The 21752-nt window shown below is 37.2% G+C and overlaps 1 pseudogene; it reads left to right on the top strand.

Moving 5' to 3' along the window:
• The first annotated feature begins 1474 nt into the window (after positions 1-1474).
• On the top strand, positions 1475-20215 carry LOC131752911 (germinal-center associated nuclear protein-like; annotated as a pseudogene).
• Positions 20216-21752: the final 1537 nt, after the last annotated feature.

Genomic DNA, 21752 nt, shown 5'->3' with positions numbered 1-21752 from the left:
GGAGAAAATTAAGAACATGGTCAGACTTGTGTCATTTTTACCTGAAAAACAAGGCCCACTTTGATTTCAACGTCTGTTTCCTAGACATAATAACACAAGAGACATTTTAATTGTTTTTAAGTATTGATATGTAAATAGATGAAGTAGAAACATAGATATGGTTTGCCCAGATTACTAAGGTTGTAATAATATTAGAAACTCATGATAAAAACTATTAAAGAATAAAAATATGGAAATTTAAAAAATGCCATAGTTGAAATACCTAGAACTAGTATGGTGAATCTTTATTTTTGTGTAAAGTTCCTGGCTATCAAATAATCCTCTATGATAATCTTATTAACAAATGTGAAGTTCATACTTTCTACATTTGTTCCTATAAATGTGGAATAAGAAGGTGTTCTTGCCTTAAAAGAATGTATAATCTAATAGAAAAAAATCAAGATTAAAAGTTTAAATGTTTTAAAAATTATATGTTCTTAGTGAGTTCGCTAATGTCAATGTGTACTATTCTCAACATCTCTTCTTATGGACTATTTTCCTGGCTGCAGTCCATGAAAAATTATTGCTCAATTGAAATTAAACATGATTAACCATGTAATTTATTTGTTTATTCCATTTGCTTATTTATTTGAAAACTATATATTGAGCACTGAAAATGTGTCTTGCATTTGTTCTAGATTCTCTCATTGACTCCAAATGTCTTAATTGGGCTTCTACTATAAAAATGGTAAGACTATTTTTTACTATCTGTATCATTAACATATAAAATTTTGTAAACCTAATTAGTATATCAGTTTTGTTGTAATGTGCATATACGTGTTTTATGTTCCCATCCATATTATGAAGGAGTTCAACATACCTTAAAGAGCAATATTCAAATTGCAAATTCTAATACAGGATTACATGTGATTGCGGAATTAACATAAAACCCAAAAGATAAACACTTTTTAACTACAGTTCATTCTGAAAATATAGTATTGAAATATCTTGATCAACCTGAGTAAAGATAAGGACAAGATGTCTAAACACCAACAGAGCAAATTCAGTGGGAGCTGTTTTAGATTCAGCTTGAAACCTGTGACTTGAATGAAGCAGAAACATTTGTCCTGAGAAACAGGAAGATGAATGGAGTAATTGGATTGAAACATACTTTTATTTTCATTCTCTCTAATCATGTTCTTTCATTACAACTGAAATAAAATATGAAAATAAATTTCTCATGCAATATACAATAGAAGAGTATGTGTCTGACTGATATGTGAAAGAATGAAATTTCTGCATAAATGTGAAATAAAACTTAGAAGAAAAAAGCAGTAGCTATCATATTTACATGTAAGGAATGCTTTCCCAATTTACATAAAGTATCTTATCCAACAAGAAAAACCTATGTGGTGTGTTTACATTCCTCGTCAACAGAAAAAAAGTCAGAATCGGTTAAGTATTTTGCATAAGGTCAAATAGCTAGTAAATCGTAATGTCACGATTTAAACTCGGAGATGATGGACTGGGCTACCTTGTCAGTGAAAACAGCCTGCGACTTCGACTGCGGTGAAAACGCGCCCACTCACTTCTATTGAAAGGTGAAGTGATGACTTTTCAGGCCTCGCCTGTCTGTGAGAGATTGCCGTCATCTAGTGACCAATAAAATTTAACAAAGAAATATTATAACATGATAAAATAATAACTGGTCTAGGTATTGGTAAGAATCATCCACGAATGGTAAAGTGAGCAGGTGAACGTTTGAGGAGTAATGCGATTTGTACTGTCTCAGAGTATCTGACAACAGAACACTGAAACACGGCGGGTGAAATAGTGCCTTTCTGGTGCACGTTACTAACGAAATAATTGAAGTTAACGTTGCGCTAATGCGATTGACCGCTTATGCCTCCAAGGATGATGCACTGAGCAAAACTCAGTACCATTTCTTTGGTGTTCCTGCCAAAAGTCTATACGTAAATTGAATCTAACCACGAGAAAACATCAGATAAACCCAAATTGAGGGACGTGTTACAAGCAAGTGCCTAATATCCTTGTAAAACATCAGTATATTGAAATATATAAAGACTTGGCAACTTTTCCAAATTAAGTGATGCATAAGAGATGTGACAACTGAATGAAACCAATCATCTTGGATTTTATTTGTTTATAAAGGACTTTACAGGGACAATTAGCCAAAGCTGGACTAGTCTGTGTATTAGTAGTATTACTGTATCAATGCTAATTTCCTGAATTTGATGACTATACTGTGGATTTGAGAAAGAATCTCTTGTGTTCAGGTGATATATAGTGAATTATTTAGGGAAGAAGTATCATCATATATGCCACTTCCTCTTAGACGGTTCAGAAAAATAATATGCACACATATGTGTAGAGAGAGAAGGGGAAATGGATGAAGCAATTGTAGTAATATGTTAACATTTGGAGACTTGGAGTGAAAGGTGTTTGGAAATTCTTTGTACTATTCTTAAAAAGTTTCTATAAGTCTGAAATTAAACGTATATATTATAGTATTTAAGGTGTTATTGAATATAAATAACTAAAAATCATGACTGCAATTTGGTGAGAAATCATTGTTCTTAAAAATCATGCTGGTCAAGTTCAAGTGGAACAACTGACAGAAAAACTCAGTGTTATAAACCTAGTATGCCAACTGCATTATAATCACTACTGATAAACATGTCTTAAGACCTTGCTAACCACTTCTACAAGGTTCATCCTTTCTTTCCTGAAACCTCAGGGGTGGGGGAACATAGTAAAAGAAATACTCGTGATAATATATTACTACTAATAATAATACATTTTACTGACTTCGTACAAAAATAAGAGACGTGTCAAATGTTTTATACGTCATTTAATCTTCAAATGTCTCTAAGAGCAAGTACTACTACTATCCCCCTTGTATGGATAAGAAACTGAGTCTCAGAGATTTTGAACAATTTTCAAATCTACTTCGTAAACTGTGGTATGAGAAAGGAATCTAGCACTTCTATTCCCAAACTCACACTCACTGCTTCTGTAACTACTTCCGGTGAGAAGTTCGTCCTGGTTCTTTCTCACTTGAGATATACTTCTATATTCTGAATGTTTAACTGCATCTTCTGATATAGTTACTGCTTAAATTAGTAGTATTAATTATTCCTTACATTTCCACACTGAGATTTTATTTCAAAATCTGACAAATCCTTTAGAGTGCTGTGAAGCTTATAGTTTTCTTCTCTTTATTTAACTGCAGCTAATTTTTACTTAAAAATTTTGTACAGCTCGTATCCATCTTTGTTCTAGTTTCTTTTAAACTCTATCAACCTTTCCATATTCCTGTCCCCCACCAAAAAGCCTGTGATTATTAAGAAATAGTGTAAAAAGGTTACTGAGAGAAGAGCTATACAGAATTGGTCAAAGTTTATTCAGTCATTATTCATTTTTTTAATCACCTTTTTTTGTAGCATAATTTTAAAAGCATAAAATGCACCCATTTAAGGGTAGAGTTCAATGAGTATTTTAAAAAGACTATTTTCTAGAGCAGTTTTAGCAGAAAAACTGTACAGAAAACAAAATGAGTTCCCATATAATCTCCCCCATCCCTGACAGTCTCTCTGATTATTACATCTTGTATGAGTTCAGTGCTTTTGCTAAAACTGAGGCACCAATACTGAAACTTTTTCATTGACCGAAGTCCATAAATTGTTAAGGTTCACTCTTCGTGTCGTAGAGTTGTAGGAGTTTTGACAAATGCCATATATCCACCTTTACAGCATCATACAGGATAGATTTACTCCCCTAAAGCTGTCTCTGTTTAGCCTACTCATGCCTCCTTCCCCCAGCCCCTGACAACCCCTGATCTTCATGGTTATGCCTTTCCAGATTGTCATATAGTTGGAATTCTACCACATATGGATCTTCATACTGTATTCTTAGACTAGCAATGTGGATTTAAGGTTTTTCTGTGTCTTCTCACGGCTTGATAGCTCATTTATTTTATTACTGAGTAATATTCCATTGCATAGATGTACCACACTCTGTTTATCCAACTACCCATTCATGAACATCTTATTTGCTTCCAATTTTTTTGTTAATTATAAAGCTGTTATAAATGAATAAAGCTGTTTTCAGTTCCATTTATTTCTGCTGTAATTTTCCTTCATTTTCCTCTGCTTGTGTTGTTATCTAGTTTGCTCTTCTATTTCTAGTTTCCTAAGGTAGAAGCTTAGATTATTGAATTTTAGATCTTCTTTTCTAATATATGCACTCAATGCCATAAATTTCTTTCTAAGTTCTGCTTTTTGTGCTGTATCCCATATATTTTCATAAGCTGTATTTTCAATTACATTTAATTCAGAACATTACAAATTTCTCTTGGGATTTCTTCTTTGACCCATGTGTTATTTACAAGTGTGTTTTTTAATCTCCAAATGTTTTGGTATTTTCTGGCTATCTTTTGGTCACTGATTTCTAGTTTAACTCCACATTGGTCTGAGAACATTCTTTGTATAATTAATACTCTTCTAATTTGTTAAGGCCTGTTTTATAGTCCGGTATCTGGTCTATTTTGGTACATGTTCCATGTGAGCCTTGGAAGAATATGTCATCTGCTATTGCTGGATGAAGTATTCTAACAATGTTGATTAGAACCAGTTGATTCATGGTGTTGTTGAGTTCAGCTATGTTCTCACTGATATGCTGGCTGCCGGAGTTGCCAATTACTGACAGAGGGGTACGAGGTCTCCACCTAGGATAGTGGATTCCTGTATTTCTTCTTGCAGTTCAATCAGTTTTTGCCTCACGTATTTTGACGTCTCTCAAATGCACATACACATTAATGATTGTTATGTCTTCTTAGAGAACGGACTCCTTGATCATTATGTAATTCCCATCTTTATCCCTGATAATTTTCCTTGCTCTGAAATCTGCTTTTCCTGGACATCAATTCATTTTTCCATTCATTCACTCATTGATTCATTCGCGTATTTATTTAAATAGTTCTGTCCTGGGCACAGAGCCCATGACCAGGCCTCCTTCACTGGACTTTTGATTGGCTAGGCTGGGCAGCAGGGACTGAAACAAAGAGGAGCTGGATTTGAAATAGCTGAAAGTGATGTGTAGGTGGATTGGTAATGACAGAAATCATAATCACATGTCCTCAATTGCATAATTTAAGTGGAAAACTTTTACGGTGACACTATAAAAGCTCACGTCCCCTCCCTGCCTCATGCCTTCAAAGGAATAAAAGAAGTTCAGAGCAGACCAACCTCCAAACTGTGGGCATACTCTGTAAGGAACAAGGGAAATAAGAGAAAAAAGCTGAATTTATCAACATGTAAACTCCACATCGCAGTCTACTTTATATTTCAATCAGAAAAAAACAAAGTAAAAATAATGTTGTTCTGGTTGTTTTGGTCATTGATAGTATGTATATATTAGATACACACACAAAACCTTTTTTAAGGAGATTAGGAGCCACTTTAGAACCAAGAAAATGACTAGGGAACCAACGTCAGAATTGGTTTTATTTTTTAATTGAAATAATTACATTTGTCATTAATGCATTATTTATAAAAATTTGGAGACATCTGAATAATTGCTAATGAGTAAGCTTAATTAGGTAAAATACTTTATATAAGTAAAGTATCTAAACGGTGGTGTGAGTGGTTCCCTTCTAAAGAAAATGCTAATCATCCTCAGTTTATGAATGTTAAGGGTTAATATCTGAAATTGAAGGGAAGCATTGACAGATTATTAAAAATTTAAATAAATGAGCTTTAAAAGAATAATTTTTCTTACAGTTTACATTTAATGATTCAAATCAACTGATGGAAACTCAATTGAAGTATTCATAGGATAATGTACTTAATGAGAAAAATAAATCATATTCTTTGATCACCCTGATGTCATCATGAAAAAATAGGCCACTTTTGCTCTAAGACCTTTAACATGTCCTTGAATGATACTGAAAAGGTGTCTCTGCTCACGTCTCTACAGGAAGCCACCTGGTGACAAGGTCACTGTGCCAGGGATGAAAGTACGGAGAATGGAATTCCCTGATGTTAATATAATATAAATGACTCTGAAAGGTACCTAGTAGCCAAAAGCTTTATATAAATTTGAAATAAGGGTTCATTATATACTTATTTGCAAGGAGGATCCACTCGCTTTATCTTTGCAAATTTGACTGTAAATTACGAAGAGTTTAACCTGATGAAAGTAAGGCTCAGAAACACCTGGAATTTAAGAAGACAAGATTCTACACATTGTCATCTGCAGAATAATTATTTGTATTACCAATGAATTTGCACACTTTAAGTTTATGAGAGGATTTAATTATTTTCTGCTGTAGAAAAGCTTTTAAGAAGCTTTTTATTAAGAAAAGATGAATACACAAACTGAAATGTTCACTCTAAAAATTCAAAGCACAAAACTTTTAAATTCATGTAATAATGCTGACATCCAAAGAAAAATGTAACATTATACATATTAAAAGTATAATAAAAATTGCATGATAAGATGAATCTATTCATAAAATTATAGTGCTCACTTACAATGCCCTCTTTAGGGAGTAAATTTATGTCACAGTATAAACCCCTCAGTTCTGAACCATTGCCCTGAAAATCTACCAGCAAAAATACATATTTTGGCTTTGGTAGGTTTCCTTGAAATTCTTCTGTTATGAAAATGTTCTAAATGACACAAAGATGTAAAGGATAGCACACAGCTTAAAAGTGACACTTCAATAATAGTTTGTGTAACATTTGTCCCACTTTTTGGAACATCTTCTAAGGAAAGGCTTTAAACTGAGAGGGGACAAAACTATATGCATGACTATGTTTTTCAAAACCAGCTATAAAAGAGTGAACGTCTATAAACAACCAAAATAAATAATAGTAGAAGAAAATTAGAAAAAATATAGTACATCCTCTGGAAGAAAAATGTTATGCGCTCATTCAAAATGATGGTAATGAAGAAATGTAGCATTGTGCAAATGTTTACACTATAACAATGATAGTTTTTAAAGAATTACAGTTACATTTTGCCTTCAATTACAATTATGTAAAACTTAAATTCATAGGAGAAAGGCTGGAAGGAAATATACAAAATTATTAACCCAATTTTTGGTAGAATAGAATTTTGATAATTTAAAATTTTTATTTTATCTAAAATATACATATATATAATATTATATAAACATTATTTCACATATATGCATATACACTATATTATACTACACATATATTTTATTCCATAGTCTAAATGATGGTATAATTCAGAGCTTGGTGGACACAGAATCCCCTTTCACTCAATCACACACAACATTTTCCTTTTGTGCCCCAATCTCCATGCCATTATTCAATCTTGTGTATGTTTTTTTTTTTTTTCAATTGTGTATGTTTTTATGTATCTGCTGATTTTCACAATGAAACTTTAATCTCTCTTCAGGGTAAGGTTTAGGTTTTACTCATTTTCTAGGGCACACTTCTGCAGGGCTTTGCACAAGATGAGTATTCAATAAATACTTGTTAAACAAATAAATTGCATCAAAACCATACATTAATATAAAATATTTTGATCGAAAAACTACAATCCGGGCTTCCCTGGTGGCGCAGTGATTGAAAATCCGCCTGCTGATGCAGGGGACATGGGTTTGTGCCCCGGTCCAGGAAGATCCCACATGCCACAGAGCGGCTAGGCCCGTGAGCCATGGCCGCTGAGCCTGCGCGTCCAGAGCCTGTGCTCCACAACGGGAGAGGCCACAACAGTGAGAGGCCCGCATACCGCAAAACACACACACACACACACACACACACACACACACACACACACACACACAACTACAATCCTCTTAGTGAACACCCAGCATGTACTACATTTAAATTATCATCAAGTTTCAATCTCAGGTCAGTTTGTTTAGAAATGAAAAAAATTAAATCAATAAATTGGAAAATGTGACCAATCCATGGTAGCATAATGTAAATCGTGGTTATTTGCCCTATGCAGAACCAGTGATGATACTTTTTAACAGAGCTGTAAGGAATTTTTTAATTTAAAAACCATGAGAAAAAATTTTCACCTAGAGAGTATGGAGGAAGAAAAATGATAAATATTTGTGTTTTCATGCTGAACTACAAATCCATCTTGAGTGCATGTTAGAAAATGTGTTCCTTACACATGACTTAAATTACATGAGTCTCACAGTATTCTGACAACGCAACCCTGAGACATTTTAAAGAATTAAGCAATATAGTCACAAGATGAAAACAGATATGCGTAGCTGCCTATGTAAGAAAGATGTTTCACAGACTATTGCAATGCTTAGACATTAAATGGATATTTAAAATATATACCAGTCTACATAAATGGAAACAGTTCTACAAGAACAGATATATTTATGTCTTCATAAATGTTCATATAGCCTTTGCCTCCCCCTCCCTCAGGACACACAATGTGAATTACACAAGTAGCATAAGAGCCCAATAAGCAAAGCCAACATTCTTCAGATCTGAGTGTCATTAATCATGAGTGATCTCGGGTAGGTGAATATCTGGCTTCCATAATATGGGGGATAATATGTTTCACCACCAGACAATGGAGTTTCTAAAGAAAAATAACCTCTCTGAAGAATACAAGACTACAAGAACACATAATGGAGCAGATGATAAGCAAACTGGCAAAAAATTCTAGATGACAAGATTTGTTAATGTACAAAATGAAAACATATATGTGTGTGTGTGCGTGTGTGTGTGTATATATATTTAATAACAGAGAATCATAAAAAATTTTGATAAGTTCGGCAAAGAGAAGATACTTAACTGGTATTTTCCCTTGGTAGATCTCCCTGGGACTCAATACATACTTTAACAGGTAATGCTCTAGGAACCATGCTGAGCAAATACCTCTTAAGATTAATATTTTAATTTGTATTACAATTGAAACATTAATTTTATGGGATGGAGTGTTATTGGGCAAAGACACAGTTACCAAATTCTACACTACAGTACATAATGTTACATTCAGTTAAGAGGATTTTAGTTGATGCCATGGACGGAGGTTAAGGCTCAATAAGGGACAACTCAGTAGGCACATTTAACCCCATGGTGCAGTGGAATTGCTGCTTTGGAATCAAAGCCTTAAGGCTGAAGTGTGGTCATGTGACTCATTATATATCATCTTGGCCTTTTTGTTTTACTTTTAGTGACACAATTTTTCTTATGTTTAAAATAATACAGCAGAATTGATAAGGTTCAAAAGTACACAGCCTGCTATACATTAAATCATATTTTATAATAAAAAAATTATGTGGCTAATATTGTGTTTTACAGAAAAATAGGTCTCCTGATGACAAAAACTTTAATTTAGAAAATTAAAAGTACATATAAAACAACTAAAGGAACAAACAACACGTACAAAGTGCTAATATGATAATTAGGCTCTTGAGGATTGCAAAGGTCAAGAACACACTAGCTACAGCAGATCTATATGTTGGGAGGAGTTAGTATAAGGATGTAAAGATTTATAAAGAAACATAAGAAGACACTTTCATGGTTTGGACCTGGGGCATCGTCTGTCCACACACAGACACACATGAAGCAGCTTACACAGGCTGCTCCTAGGGGTCAGTCTTTCCCTGTCTCTCCCTGTCCCTGACTGGTCTGCCCCACTGTGGAATGACCAGCTCCTTCCTTTCTTTGGTGCTCAGTCCTGAAGGTGGGTTAGTTACAGGCAGGGCTACAGTCCAAACACTCGCTGCCTCCTGCTTCTCCACCATGGTTTCTGACCCCACTCTATCCCAAGGCAATTCCACTACGGGGTCCTCATCTGTGCGTTTCATGTGGACTCTCCTATGGAGAGCAGACCTGCTGGGGGTGATTGGTTTCAGCAGCTCTCTCCACTGTTGGACTGTGATCTCATAGCAGGTCCACTGTGGACTGCTGGCCAGAGAGCCACAGTTGGCTTCAGTCTGGGTCCCTAGTCTAAAACCGCAGGGCAGAGCTCCTCAAGCTTGGTCAATCTACACATTGCCTCGGTGTCTCTGTCTGCATTACCCTATTCCAAGATAAACACAGCTCCGTTTACTAAGTAGCTGAGTCCAAAAAACTTATTAAGTGTTTATGTCTTAACAACTTAGTGGCCATTGGAAAAAATAATACACGTAAGTTGAAAGATAAATAATAGTTTTATTTTACAGTTAAATAACTACCATTACTCAGTACTAGAAAATGTACACCTGTTGGGCATTGCACAATTTCTTAATCCTCATTTCTCGATCCGCATTGATTTTCACTGCACATGCTTTTTTCACAGCAAGCACACAAACCTCTGCTTTGCAAAGATGTGACATTACTGAAAGTAATATAGTGTGATCTAATGTTGAAACCACTAATTATTGAAGCTAGTATTTTAGCAGTGTTTGACAGATGTCAAGTATCTCTGTGTTTCCTTCAAAAGTTTAAAATATATTGCAGTGCCCCCACGAGTTGGCTTGCTCCCCGGGGGCAGTTTCTGAACCGCGTTAACAAGAAAGATGGTAGGTTGCCTGATACAGAAGAACTTAAGGATGACTAAACAAACAGAGTATGTTTTTTCTCAGAAGGGATTAGTGGGCACAGTAGAAATACAGTACATTAGGAATAGTTCATTCTAGTTGATTATGAAGTACGGGTAACAGTTATAATGAGTCGTGAGAAAAATTCATCATCGAGGAAGAGTCTCTGGAAGGGCTCAGTGTGAAGGATGGATAAAAATTATGCTGAGATGAGGAAAGTAGAGACATGAGGCAAGGGACCCAGTTAGTGCCATGACAGAGGAGTCACCACTGAACATGGCTTTGGATGAGGCTGCTCTGTCAGAGATGTGCAGATGGGCTAATGCTGGGGAGATGCTAGTGGGATCCCCTTCTGTAATCTAGGTCCAAGGGGATGAGGACTCTCCACCTTGTCTCCTGGGAACTTGCTCCATCATCAGTCCCTTCCCTTCCTCTTCTGTAATTCTAACAATGCCTGTAATTCTTCTCAATGCCTCACATCACGAGGTATGGGCATCGATATCTCTCATTTCTTATAATGTTCACTTTGGTAACTTGGATAAAGTGCAACTTTAATTTCTCCCTTTGTTATTAAAAAGTATCTTGTGTAGTGACATTTTTAGAGCATGGAAATACTCTGTGTCTCTTCAGATTTTGGCCCACTAATTTTAGCATCTATGATCATCTTTGCTTGAAACAAATTTGACTGTGTGGTGTTTGTAAATGTTGATTTTCCATTTTCACATTCCTTCTCTATTTATATGTTGGAATTATACTGTAAGGAAAAGTTTTCCCTTCTCTCCTATTTATTTATTTATTTGATTATTTATATCAGGAGAGACTCATGGATAGTTGTTTTATTTTATTAGTTATAATTCATCACTGTCATTATTTTGTAGCTTAAATTGTCCTATATTATCCTTGCATTTATAAATATTTTGCTCTACATTTTTTTTATTACATGCTCTTTAGCACAACAATTTATGATTTTCTCAGATTTTTCCAATTTTATTGACCCAGTAAAGTTTGCTAGTAACAATTAAATAGATTTCTGTATGCATTTATGTGATACAGTTTAACAAAATCCATTGTTCTGTACCTGTAAAGGGGTGTAGTGAATGTCTAACATGTACATAGTTCCTTTAGTTCAATGGTCTTATCACTACCACCTCTTTCTGCACCTGTAAAAAGTAATATTACCCATTCCTCCAAAAAAGGGGGCACTAAAGCACCAGAATATTCCATATAAAACTCATTTTAGCTGAATATTACACATAAAATGTATTCAGGTCAGCATTTATTCTAATTAATCAGAATTATAAAATCGGCAATATAGGAAAAATAAAATCTAGTTATACTAAAAAAACCCCACCTTTCATGTGCATTGTAACATTTATCAAGAGAAAATAGTCCTCATTATTGCTTTCAAGTTTATTGCCTTGAACACTACTATGTCTGGCAATAATACTATGAGCCCTGCTTTGTTTCTATTTTCATTTACTTATGTTAGGAAACTTCATTTTTCTATGCTAATGCAATTTCCCCCATCACTGTTATATTCCTCTGGTCATTTTAATAACAGGAAATATACACATCCACACTTGTGTCACCATCTGACTCAGAGCCCCTTATGTTTGTTTCCGATAAATTATTATCAGTTAATATATATACAATTTATGGTGGTGATGAGAACGAACCTGGGAAGGATATGGTTTGAGGTTTATAAAGTAAACTTGGCTAACGCTGGTCCTGACTAATAAATCAACATCTAACGCTCTGCTATCATGTACTAATTAATTCTTCGTTTCCTCCCTCATATTAATTTAGTGTCATTCCAAGTCTTTTGGGGAGAGTGCTTGCAGCTTTCATCAGAAACACTCTTAAGCCTTGCCAGAGATTTTTTATTAATTGCAGTAAATGCAGTGATTTTGGACAACCAAATTTAGAAAAGAAAGATGAGTTTGGAAGACGGTTCTCCCCTTTGGCAAGTCTGATATTTCAGGATCTCAATAAATCTTGTTGAACCTAATAGAACTGGAAGTAATTTTTTCACATCTTTTTTAATACTGAGATTGTCTGGTAATCCAATTACAAGGACTCTTATATTCCAACATTCATGTTAACATCAACTTCAAAATACAAAATAAAATAAATGCAACAAATTAGTTCAGTACTCCTAGTCATAATAAGCGATTTCACTCTGATGACAAAGACTCTGTTTGCATGTAATTTATATTCACACATGGCCAGAAATATCCAAGTAAGCATTTAAAACTCTGGTAGCCAGTTGAATCTCCTGTGTACAATTACAAGTTTTCTTTGGATATTTTAATATTTTTTCTGAGTTTAATGATTTGAAAACCATATGATAGAGTCTTTTTTCACAATATGGTCTAGTGAGGAATTATATAGAAAGTCAAGACACCGTATACCTTGAATGGCTGATAACTATTATGTGAACTTAAATACCTCAGCCATTCATCATACTTTGCTATGTGTAAAATGTGAAAACAGATACTCTCCTCCAACTTTCTCCATGTGTGTTATAGAAGAACAGAAAATCTAAATGCTATAAGGGAGGGAAGACCCAGCGAGTGGTAAATCCTACCTCAGAGGCCTGTGTGGGTCTGCAGTAATGGAGTCTCTCTGAGTCCATGACCAAAGCCGTATATAACTCAAGCTGTATATAACTCAAGAGTAGGAGCTGGAGAGGGTGGGAGCAAGGCAAAGAAAAATTACTCCCATGACGAGGCATAGATTTCCCAATAACTGGAGTCAGAAACAGGACAGCCCTGGAATGTTCTGTCTTTCCAAACTAATGCTAGCTTTTGTGTGTGTAGATTTTTCATTCTTTATTGAGCCTTTTCAAACAGTTCAACATTTTAGGAATGCACAAAAGTTTTTGGACATCATGGCATGCTTGGAAAGAACCCCTTACTTTAGCCTCTGTCAAGACTTGGAGTGAATGCAGGAGTTCCCAGGCCCTGCTGTTGCAGTGAGGAATGAATCAGAGGTCCTGCAGTCAGCCGTGACCTTGGGCCCAGGTGCTTTGGTGTGCGATTTGCAACCTGCCTAAGGCTGGCTCAGCTATGCAGCTCAAACTCAGGATGGTAAACTAGGATGGGAAAAAGGACTTGAAATAATGCGATGTAAACTATGTGATGAAAATAATATAGTTGTTTGGGGAAACTCTATTATTTTAACACCACGAAGGTAGCATTTAGCATACCATAAGAAGTAAAACAGCTTCCAAAATGTGTTAAAAACATGAACAAGGGAAAAACACACCTACTCAGCAAATTGGGTTCAATGTGTGTAAGGTTCAAAGAAAGATAAACAGTTGTAAAATCTGTTGGTCAAGGGTTACCATGACTTTTAAATGACAAACCGCCAAAGGTTACTATAGGCATAAGCTTTGCTGGAAACTGTTCTTTTAAAAACTAGATGCTCAAATAAATCAATTGTTAGGGACATTGAGAATGTGGGGGAAGAACATAAAACACAGATCAATCTTTCCTTTAAGTTTTATTTAGACTGCTGGACATGAAAATATGTGAAACTGTTTCACCTTTTAGCTTCTACTTTATTAGCGTAATAGAACTTAAGAGTTCCCTTGATGTTGTACAGGATTATATAAATTGGGTCCGTGTCATCTCTAAACCTACAGAATTTTGTACCTACTCAGCAACATTTTTATGTTCCTCTGAAATTCCTACAACTAAATAATTATATATCAAAACAATTCTCCTTGTTTCTTAAGGGAATTCTCTTCATATCTAAATTTATTAGGAAGGTGTTAATATTTCTAGCATGTAGGTTATATTAAAAACAGAGACTACAGGGGAAATTTTAGCTCAAAAGGTCTCATTCTCGTGTCTTTAAACTGCATTTAAGAAGGGACATGGGAGATACATTGTTAAAATTTCTAGCACATTAAAAAAATCTTTTTATAGCACTTGGCACTAAATGTGATAGAGATATTTGTATTCCTGCTCTATCTTCTACAAGGGAGTAAGGGGCTTACACTTAGTTTCCTTGGTTTCTTATTTTTCTATCCCCCTACAGCAGCATTTTACAAAATATGTTTCTTGATGCTGACAGGTTTTAAGAAAAATGAAAAGAATCTTTATCATTTAAGCAAAGGAAACGTGGGTTAAGAACATTTAAACAAATTTTTAAATTTAATATCCTATAACTCGTCAACAGTTGAGTAAGTTCTGATGCTAACCCTACATACTTTTGACTGCCTATTAAAATATTTTGCTATTGCCACAATTAAGACACAACACTGCTTCATCCCACAAAGACCTTTTGTGCTTCACAACATTATTAGCTCCTCCATCCCAAACCCACATAGACATTGCTTTGCAGTCTGTAAGTACAAAACAGTTTAGCCAGTTTTGGAATGTGATACTAATGGAATTATAACGTATCTTCTTTTGTATCTGTCTTCCTTCAGTCATTAAAGTGTTTTTGATATACATGTTATTAATAAAAATAAGACATTCACGTTTGTTGCTGCATACTATTATAATTGCGAGGAGACCAAATTTGTGGATCTGTTCTGTTAGTGGGCATTGGACTTGGCTTTAGTTTAGGCTGTTAAGTATAAAGCTAGTATGTACCAGTCTTTGTTGACATAGTTTAATTTCGTTTTGGAAAATACCAAGGAATAGAATTATTGAGTCACTAGTTAAATGTACGTTTAACCGGGCTTCCCTGGTGGTGCAGTGGTTGAGAGTCCGCCTGCCGGTGCAGGCGACACCAGATCGTGCCCCGGTCTGGGAAGATCTCACATGCCGCGGAGCGGCTGGGCCCGTGAGCCATGGCTGCTGAGCCTGTGCAACCGGAGCCTGTGCTCCGCAACGGGAGAGGCTACGACAGTGAGAGGCCCCCATACTGCAACAACAACCACCACCACAACAAAAAATATATATATATGTTTAACTTTTGAGAAACTTCCAGATCATTTTTCATCCCTGCCAGTGATGTATGAGATTTCCTGATCCACATCCTCCTCAGCACTTAGTGTTAACTGCTTTTTAATTTTAGCAATTTTATTGTGTGTGAATATTTTATTCCAGAAATTCTATTTTTCTTTGCAGAATTGACATTTGAAATGAAAATAAAACTTCGTTATTTTTACTTATTTCTTAATACTTATTCTTTCTCATTCGTTGAAAATATGTTTTGTTTATTAAAAATACATATAACTGCTGCTTTAAAATTTTTTTCTATTAGTTGAAACATCTGATTCATCTCAGGATCAGACTCCATTGATTTTCTTCTGAGAATGTGTTCTATTTTCCTGATTCTTCATATGTCTATTAATCTTGGATTATACCCTAGGTATTATGAATATTAACTTAAGGAGATTCTGAATCCTGTAAGATTTCTCTGATGAATATTGTTTCATATGTCTTAGCAAATAATTTTCCTCGCTGAGTTTGAGCTGTAAACTGTATTCCTTAGGAGGCAGCTGGGTCTTAGCCCAGATCATTTGTCTTTAGCTGAGATGTTTTCAGTCCATCCTATACATGTGGTTTCAGGGGCCAGTCGGAGATGTGGGTAGAAATATTTGGGGGATTCTTCCCCTCTCTTCAGCTTTCAGTGTTTCCCAACCCCACTTTCCAGATGTCTCTGGCCAGGAAGACAGTACATGACACAGAGACTGAACTTGGCCCAAGGCTACAAGTAAAAGAACCTTGATAGCTCCCAGGCTCTAATGCTCTCAAAGTGTGCATTCCTCACCAGAGTCTCTCTGTTGCTGTTCACTCTTCAGGTAGTTGCTTTTCCTATTATGTCCAAGATTTTCTGTCACATTTTGCAGAGGGTTATCTGGTAGAGACTTAGTTTGTCACATTTAGAAGCAAAATCCATCCATGTTGTAGCTTATATTTTCATGCTCCTGGCATGATTTAATAAACAGAATTTCTTAGTTTGAATGGAGACCAATGCATCTTTTTCTTTAAACTTTATGATTATTGCTTAATGTGTTATATTTACCTAAACCAGGCAATGGAGATTTCCTCCTATATTTTCCCAGGAAGAGTCAGTGTTTTAACTTTCTCATTCAGAACTACAATTAGCCAAATAGTATTTTACAAAGCTAAGCTTTTTATAGAAGTATGAATAAATATGAAGTTTAACTTTTACTTGGGAGATCATGTTTTTGTTTATTCTTTGTAACATATCTATTATTACTCTTTTTAGAAACAAAAATAAAAAAATCAGTTGTCACCAATTAATGTCTATAAGTGAAAGTACCAACTATGTTGGTCTGTGGAAATGACATCAACAAAAATATTTTATCAAACCAACTTTTCTCAGGCAACTAAATTAAGTTCCTCAAGTCAAGCATGTAATTAGAATTCTTTCCTCTCTGTTATATACACTTTACACATTAAGTTTGCTTGAAATAATTTCTATTTTATGAATTAAAATAGAAGAGTAATCTTTAATCCTTTCCTTTTATGAATGAAACTCTAACCATACAAAATTTAGCAACCAAGCTAGAATCTTTCATTAACTATATCTTAAATAAAAGATTAAGTCCACAATCCTAAGATATATTTTTGCAATACTCTATAGTCTGTATTACCTCTTTAATTATATTGTAAACAGAAAAAGATGAAGAGAGAAGAGTGAAAATAAACAGCTGAGACATAGAATTAATAATCAAAAAGTTAGAGAGTAATAAGAGATATGTTACAAAGAATAAACAAAAACATTTCTATAAAAAGCTTAGCTTTGTAAAATACTATTTTCCATAGCACTTATGTGTATGATATGCACAGATGGTATCCTTAGCATTATCTGTATTCGATTTTAAGCTTTCTTAAAAGTAGATCTCCTGTCTTACTCATCCCACACTGTAATATTTTTCCAAATGGTGTAAATTGTATTGTAAAAAGAATCTCATAGGTGGTCAAGATTAAAAATGTTATATAAAGACCCCTAGATATATATAGTACTTTGATAAAATAAACCAGGTAGCTTACACATGTCCATTATATCTGTTGAACTTTATCTTGACAATTAATTTTGATTAATATAAAAATTTCAAATTAGAGCATGTTTCAGTACTGAAACCACAATTTCAACAGTTGTCAATACCTGCACATTGTCATTGCTCATTGAATAGCATGACAAGTGGGATTAAGAAAATAAACCCAGTAAAATGTGGCTAAATATAGTTGAATAAGCAAGAAATGAATAAGCAGCCATCGACTAGAAACCTATTTGATATTGGACTGCATATGCATTTCCTCCTCTTCTCTTTCATTTGTATTTCTTTTTCCAATTTAATATTTTTAAAAAGATGATGTAATGGTTAATTTTTCATGTCAACTTGACTGGGTCACAAGGTGCCCAGACACTTGGTCAAATATAATTCTGGGTTTGTCTGTGAAGGTGATTGTGGATGAGATTAACATTTGAATCAGCAGACTGAGCAAAGCAGAGGGTACTCGCCAATGTGGGTGGGCCTCCTCGAATCAGCTGAAGGCCTGAATAGAACAAAAAGGCAGACCCTTCCCTGGGTAAGATAGAATTCTATTGACAGTCTTCAAACTGGGACACTGCCTTTTGCAGCTACTTGGGACTCCAAGTGAAATAAGCCTTTTCTTAGGTCTGGAGCCTGCGGGTCTTCCTACTTGGAGCCACACCATCTGCTCTCGTGGATCTCCAGCTTGTTGACCCTCCTGTAGATTGTGGGCCTCATCAGCCTCCATAATCACGTGACCCAATTCCATACAGTAAATCTCATCTATATTATCAGCAATAACGACAGACGCTGCAGGTCAAGCCCGCCTGGCTGGGGAGCAGAAACTGAGCGCAGGGCCCCAGCACGCAGGGCCCCAGCGTGCAGGACGGACCGGAAGTCGGGGACCGGAAGTCAGTCGGCTGCCTTTTCGGCCCAGGGTTTCATGAAGGGCTCGCTGTGTGGCAGCGGTGCAGCCTGCGCCTCCAGCTGGGGCGGGGCCCCAGGGCAGCGGGCGGTGAGCCAGGCACGAAGGTGAAGGGAGCTCCCGGGTTGAGCAGGCTGCTTCGGGAAGAGGACTGATTTGTGCTCCCCGGATTTATAACCCTCAGTCATCGGGTCAGAAGCGGAAGCCCGCTAGTCCTCTCAGACCGCCGGCCGCCTGGCGTTTCTCAACATCTTCCTGTGCTTCCTTAGAACAGTTCAGGCCACGTGACCACTTAGATTTGGTCAGATTTCATTTTGGGAAGAAACAGTGCAGCGTGTGGTAAAAGCTCAGGGTTTCTGCGGTGTCCGGCGCTCCAGCATCTCTTCTGCAGGACGTCGTTCTTCTCAGCGCAAACACGACGTTCTGCGCCCAGCCCGGTGTGGGTGCAGGGGAGAAGAGAAGGAGAAGATGCTCTGCCGATGCAGGAGTTGGTTTCAGGTAAGCTGGTTTCCAATTATGCCGGTTTTGAGATCCCTGATGCCACGAATGGTTTCCAAGGCCCCACTGAGGTTTCACAGGCCGAGCAACGCCTGGTCTCCCCTTGCCCCGGGGCCCCTTTGCAGCCACTTTCATTCGAGGAAAATGGGCTTGGCCAGGAGTTTAGTGGCAGGTTTTTTATGATGGAAGAGAGGCTGCTGGCAGGGTTCATCCCAGGAGCCCAACACCGTCAATTAACTGTTGAACAGTGGGCTGGCCTGACCTCCAAGCAGCTCGCGACCTGTCTTGGCCCATCACCGAGTTTGCCGGGTGGGGACTGGTGGGCAGGCAGGTGGCTGGTGCTTCAGCTTCACCGGACTCCCCAGAGTACCCGGCCTGGCCGGGGTGGGCTGTACTTGGCTTCTATGGATGGACCTGCCACCCTGCGGCTTCCTGGCCCCCCCTGCGCTCCCTGGTCATCCAGTTCATTGTGCCTCCAGAGCCTCAGCTCTCACCAGATGCAGCCCGTCCTCCAGTCACAGGTCAGAACGCGCTTTGCAGAGTGTAAGTCTGGAAAAACATGCCCTCCCCTCCACCCAACCCCCTCCTTGCCAGGCCTCCCTCCTGGCTCAGGCAGGGTCCTCGGTTGCCAGATCCCACAGGAGGACGTCATTGCCTTGTGCATCAGCCACAGGCTGGGGCACTGGACGGCCCCCTGGCTTTTTGTTGTATTGGAGGCACTGAGTGAATATGGTCAGATATGTGCATATTCTGTTAAAAAATCGCTTGAAAAACTATGATGTTCCTTTGTCCTGGGTACTAGCCAGACACAGAAGGAACAAGAGCTAAGTAAGGGGAGTTTGGGGATAAAGTCTTGTCATCCTTCTGCAGTTTTCAGGGAAGACAAGTGTGGAGCCTGGCCAAGAGGGGAGGCTTCCCAGTGCTGAAAATGTGGTGTGTGGAGCCTCTGGCCAGGAGCTCCTGCCCAGCGTCTGTCCAGAATCTGCTGTTGGAGAAAGAGATTTGAAGATCAACTTCAGCAGTGGTTGTCTGAAAACTCAGGAGCATTTACAGATTCAACTTCCCTTCCCCTCGACCTTCCTCAGATTCTGGCCATCTCTGCCTTAGACTATTGGGGCTGGGATAAAAACCTTTGCAACTACTAACCCTCAGGATGAAAGGACAGGAGCCACTGCAGTTGTCAGAGGCAGCAGGCACATCTCTGAAGCACTTGGAAAGGCTGATCCCAAGTTCAGGGGAAGTGGAAGTTGCCTCTGAGCTCCATGTCTCTGCACTGCTAGACATGGTGGACATTTGAGCTGCCTGACCTGAAAGAGGGAGGGTCTCTCCATAAGGTTTTGTTTTTATTAAAAATAATGTTAGGGGCTTCCCTGGTGGCGCAGTGGTTGAGAGTCCGCCTGCCGATGCAGGGGACGCGGGTTCGTGCCCCGGTCTGGGAGGATCCCACGTGCCGCGGAGCGGCTGGGCCCGTGAGCCATGGCCGCTGGGCCTGCGCGTCCGGAGCCTGTGCTCCGCAGCGGGAGAGGCCACAACGGTGAGAGTCCCACATACCACAAAAAAAAAAAAAAAAAAAAAAATGTTATTCTCAGATACTTGATGCACTGTTGGAAATATGCTTTTTATATCATGCAAATAAACCATTTGGATGTCAAAAGAAAAGGGACATTATATAACAATAAAGGGGTCAGTTCTTCAAGAAGACATAACAATCCATAATATATATGCATATACCAACAGAATATCAAAATAAATGGAAAAAAAGGTGATAAAACTATAAGGAAAAATAGATAAATTTACTATTATAGCAGGGGATTTCAAGACACCTCAGTCAGTAATGGACAGATAAATCAGGCACAAAATCAGTAAGGATATAGTTTAACAGCACCATCAATCAGCTGGATTTCAAGAACAGCAGATTATCCATTTTTTTCAAGTTCACATAGAACAGTCACAAAGATAGACCATATTCTGTGGCATAAAACATACCTTAACAAATAGAAAAGAATAGACATCATATAAAGTAGACCCTTATAGTGAGATTAAACTAGAAATTAATTTCAGATGTCTGGAAAACATAGGATATTGGCAATCAGACAACACACTTCTAAAACACATGGGTTAAAGAAGAAGTCTCAAGAGAAATTAAAAATATTTTAAACCAAATAACTAAAAATTAAACTTTTTCAAAGTCAAATTGAAATTTGAATTTAAAAATAAAACATCAAAATTTGTGAGATGCAGCAAAAGCAAGAAAACTCACAGCATTGAATTCACGTATCAGAAAGAAGATAGAGGGCTTCCCTGGTGGCGCAGTGGTTGAGAGTCCGCCTGCCGATGCAGGGGTCACGGGTTCGTGCCCTGGTCCGGGAGGATCCCACATGCCGCGGAGCAACTGGGCCCGTGAGCCATGGCCGCTGGGCCTGCGCGTCCGGAGCCTGTGCTCCGCAACGGGAGAGGCCACGGCAGTGAGAGGCCCGCATACCGCAAAAAAAAAAAAAAAAAGAAAAAAAAAAAGAAAGAAGATAGAGCTAAAATCCATAATGTAATCTTCCCTTTATGAAACAAGAGAAAGAAGAGGAATACAAATTTTAAAAGTATAGAAGTAAAGAATTAAAATTAGAGCAGAAATGAATGAAATTGAAAACAGGAAAACATAGAAAAATCAATGACATCAAAACCTGATTATCTGAAAAGATAATAAAATGGTAATCCACTTAGCCAGACTAAGCAAGAAGAAAAAGTTACTAATATTGGAAATGAAATTAGGGCCATCACTAATGATCCTATGGACATTAAGGATAATAAAAGAATATTATGAACAACTCTATGACCTA

The sequence above is a fragment of the Kogia breviceps genome, chromosome 3, assembly GCF_026419965.1.
Source record: "Kogia breviceps isolate mKogBre1 chromosome 3, mKogBre1 haplotype 1, whole genome shotgun sequence".
Classification (NCBI taxonomy): domain Eukaryota; kingdom Metazoa; phylum Chordata; class Mammalia; order Artiodactyla; family Physeteridae; genus Kogia; species Kogia breviceps.
Note: the sequence above shows the minus strand (reverse complement) of the source record. Positions and strands in the feature narration are given on the sequence as shown.